Here is a 4,502-nt window from a genome sequence, read left to right as displayed (position 1 = left end):
GTGCTCGACGATGAGACCCTCAGGTTGGAAGGCACTCAAAATGTGACTGGGGAAGAGCTGTCTCCTCAAAGTGGTGTTGACCTTAATGACGCAGATAGAGCCAAGCTTTGGGGACATCCATTTGCTGATGTGGCATGACTCAAGATGAGAAGAAATAGCTGCCAACATTCACTAATAACCAGAACATGCAATGTACAAAGTATGAATCTAGGAAAATTGGAAATCATCAAAAATGAAATGGAATGCATAAACATCAATACCCTAGACATTAGTGAGCTGAATTGGTATTGGTCATTTTGAATTGGACAAATATATGGTCTAGTATGCTGAGAATGAGAAAATTGCTAGAATCAAATGAGAATGAAAACACATCATCTTAAACCTTTGGGACACAGCAAAGGCAGAGATCACAGGCCAAATTACAGCAGTAGATGCATGCATCAAAAAAGAAGAAAGACTCCAAATCAAAACATTAGCTACACAACTTGAACAAATAGAGAACAGCAGAAGAAGCCCACAGTCAACAGATGAAAGGAAATTATAAAAATAAGAGCAGAAGTAAATGAAATAGAAGAACAATAGAAAGAATCAATAAAACAAAAAGGTGATTCTTTGAAAGGATCAACAAAATTGACAAACCACCTGGCAGTTGACAAAAGAGAAATAGGAGAGGACATAAATAACCCAAATAAGAAATGAAATGGGGTACATTACAACAGACCCAACAGAAATAAAAAGGATCATAATGAATACTATGAAAAACTACACTCCATCAAATTTGAAAACCTAGAGAAAATGTACAAATTTCTAGAAACACAATACCTACCCAAACTAACAGCAACTGATGTTGAAATTATGAACAGACCCATAACAAGAGAAGAGATCAAAAAGGTAATAAAAAATTCTAACCAATAGAATTCAGCATCATACCAAAAAAATAATACACTAGGATAAAGTGGGTTGAATACCAGGTACTCAAGAATGGTTAAACATTGGAAAATCAATCAACATAATCCACCACATAAGTAAAATAAAAGAATCACATGATCATCTCAATCAACGCAGAAAAGGCATTTGACAGAGTCCAACTCCCGTTTCTGGTAAAAGATCTCAATAAAATAGGTATAGAAGTGAAATTTCTCAACATAATAAAGGGCATCTGTGCAAAACCAACAGCAAACATCATTCTTAATGGAGAGAGGCTGAAAATTTCCCCTTGAGAACAGGAAAAAGACAAGGATACCCTTTTTCACCAAGCCTATTTAACATTGTGCTGGAAGTCCTAGCTAGAGCAATAAGGCAAGAAAAAGAAACAAATGTCATCCTAAATGGTAATGAAGAAGTTAACTATCTCTATCTGCAGATGATATGATACTATACATAAAACACCCAAAAGACTCCACTGGAACTAATAGAAAGATTCAGCAGATTAGCAGGACACATACACAAAAACACACACACAAAATATACAAAAATCAGTTGGATTCCTACACATCAATAAAGAGAATGATGAAAAGGAAAACAGGAGAAAATACCACTTATAATAGCTCCTAAAAAAATAAAATACTTAGGAATAAATCTAAGCAGGGATGTAAAAGACCTATGCAAAGAAAACTACAAAACACTGCTGCAATAAACCAAAAAAGATCTGCATGAATGAAATATGATGAAGAAAAATATTTTTATCAGGTGCTGCAGTCTGAAATTGATCGAACATGTAATCAAGATGCATTAGTAATTACTGGTGATTTTAATGTGAAAGTTGGAAAGAAAGAAGAAGGATCAGTAGTTGGAAAATATGGCCTTGGTGATAGAAACAATGCTGGAGATTGATAGAATTTTGCAAGATCAACGGCTTCTTCATTACAAATACCTTCTTTCACCAACATAAATGGAGACTATACACATGGACCTCACCAGATGGAACACACAGAAATCAAATTGACTACATCTATGGAAAGAAACGATGGAAAATCTCAATATCATTAGTCAGAACAAGGCCAGGGACTGACTGTGGAACAGACCATCAATTGCTCATATGCAAGTTCAAGCTGAAACTGAAGAAAATCAGAGCATGTCCATGAGAGCCAAAATATGAACTTGAGTATATCCCACACGAATTTAGAGACCATCTGAAGAGCAGACTTGATGCATTGAACATTAGTGACCAAAGACCAGGTGAGTTGTACAGTGACATCAAGGACATCATGCATGAAGAAAGCAAGAGGTCATTGAAAAGACAGAAAAGACCAAGATAGATGTCAGGGGAGGCTCTGAAACTTGCTCTCGAACCTCGAGCAGCTGAAGCGAAAGGAAGAATTGATGAAATAAAAGAACTGAACAGGCTTTCCCCCCGCCCCGTAGAGCTGCTGGGCCTGCAGGTCTGTGGCAATCCACGGACAGCAGTCTCTGTTCCGCAGGATGGGGTTTGTTAAAGTTGTGAAGAACGAGGCCTACTTCAAGAGATACCCAGTGAAATTTAGAAGAAGACGAGAGGGTAAAACTGATTACTATGCTCGGAAACGCTTGGTAATTCAGGAAAAAAAATAAATACAGCACACCCAAATACAGGATGATAGTTCGTGGAACCAACAGAGATATCATTTGCCAGATTGCTTATGCCTGTATAGAAGAGGATATGATAGTCTGCACAGCTTATGCTCACGAACTCCCAAAGTACGGTGTGAAAGTCGGCGTGACAAATTATGCTGCTGCGTATTGTACTGGTCTGCTGTTGGCCCGCAGGCTTCTCAATAGATTTGGGATGGACAAGATCTATGAAGGCCAAGTGGAGGTAACTGGAGATGAATACAATGTGGAAAGCATTGATGGTCAACCTAGTGCCTTCATATGCTATTTGGATGCAGGTCTTGCCAGAACTACCACTGGGAATAAAGTTTTTGGGGCTGTGAAGGGAGCAGTGGATGGAGGCTTGTCCATCCCTCACAGTACCAAACGATTCCCTGGTTACGATTCAGAAAGCAAGGAATTCAATGCAGAAGTACATCGGAAACACATCATGGGTCAGAAGGTTGCAGATTATATGCGATACCTAATGGAAGAAGACGAAGATGCTTATAAGAAACAATTCTCTCAATACATAAAGAACAACGTAACTCCAGACATGGAGGAGATGTACAAGAAAGCACATGCTGCTATAAGAGAGAATCCAGTTTATGAGAAGAAACCTAAGAAAGATGTTAAAAAGAAGAGGTGGAATTGTCCCAAAATGTCTCTTGCCCAGAAGAAAGATCGGTTAGCTCAGAAGAAGGCAAGCTTCCTCAGAGCTCAGGAGCGGGCTGCTGAGAGCTAAACCAAATCACAATTTTTTATGAAGATTTTTCAGATAAAGTAATAAACTTATTGATCAAGCAAAAAAAAAAAAAAAAAAAGAACTGAACAGGAGATTTCAAATGATGGCTCGAGAAGACAAAGTAAAGTATTACAATGACCTGCAGAGAGCTGGAGATGGAAAACCAAAAGGGAAGAACACTCTTGGTGTTTCTCAAGCTGAAAGAAGTCAAGAAAAAATTCAAGCCTCCAGTTGCAATAGTGAAGGATTCTATGGGAAAAATATTAAACGATGCAGGAAGCATCAAGAGAAGATGGAAGGAATACGCAGAGTCACTACACCAAAAATAATTAGTCGATGTTCAACCATTTCAAGAGGCAGCATATGATCAGGAATTGATGGTGCTGAAGCAAGAAGTCCAAGCTACTCTGAAGGCATTGGCGAAAAACAAGGCTCCAGGAATTGATGGAATATCAATTGAGATGTTTCCACAAACAGATGCAGCACTGGAGGTGCTCACTCGTCTGTGCCAAGAAATATGGAGGACAGCTTCCTGGCCAACTGACTGGAAGAGATGCAGATTTATGTCTATTCCTAAGAAAGGTGATACAACTGAATGTGGAAATTATAGAACAATATCATTAATATCACACGCAAGCAAAATTTTGCTGAAGATCATTCAAAAATGGCTGCAGCAGTATATCGACAGGGAACTGCCAGAAATTCAGGCTGGTTTCAGAAGAGGACGTGGAACCACAGATATCACTCCTGATGTCAGATGGATCCTAGCTGAAAGCAGAGAATACCAGAAGGATGTTCACCTGTGTTTTATTGACTATGCAAAGGCATTCGACTGTGTGGATCATAACAAACTATGGATAACATTGCGAAGAATGGGAATTCTAGAACACTTAATTGTACTCATGAGGAGCCTTTACATAGATCAAGTGGCAGCTGTTCAGACAGAACAAGGGGATACTGATTGGTTGAAAGTCAGGAAGGTGTGTGTCAGGGCTGTATTCTTTAACCATACGTACTCAATCTGTATGGTGAGCAAATATTATGAGATGCTAGACTATATGAAGTAAAACATGGCATCAGGATTGGAGGAAGGCTCATTAACAACCTGCGCTATGCAGATGACACAACCTTGCTTGCTGAAAGTGAAGAGGACTTGAAGCACTTAGTAATGAAGATCAAAGACCACAGC

The 4,502-nt window shown here is 38.8% G+C and overlaps 1 pseudogene; it reads left to right on the top strand.

Moving 5' to 3' along the window:
• Positions 1-2,408: 2,408 nt before the first annotated feature.
• On the top strand, positions 2,409-3,395 carry LOC100672935 (large ribosomal subunit protein uL18-like; annotated as a pseudogene).
• Positions 3,396-4,502: the final 1,107 nt, after the last annotated feature.

Source organism: Loxodonta africana, chromosome 21 (assembly GCF_030014295.1).
Source record: "Loxodonta africana isolate mLoxAfr1 chromosome 21, mLoxAfr1.hap2, whole genome shotgun sequence".
NCBI lineage: Eukaryota > Metazoa > Chordata > Mammalia > Proboscidea > Elephantidae > Loxodonta > Loxodonta africana.
Note: the sequence above shows the minus strand (reverse complement) of the source record. Positions and strands in the feature narration are given on the sequence as shown.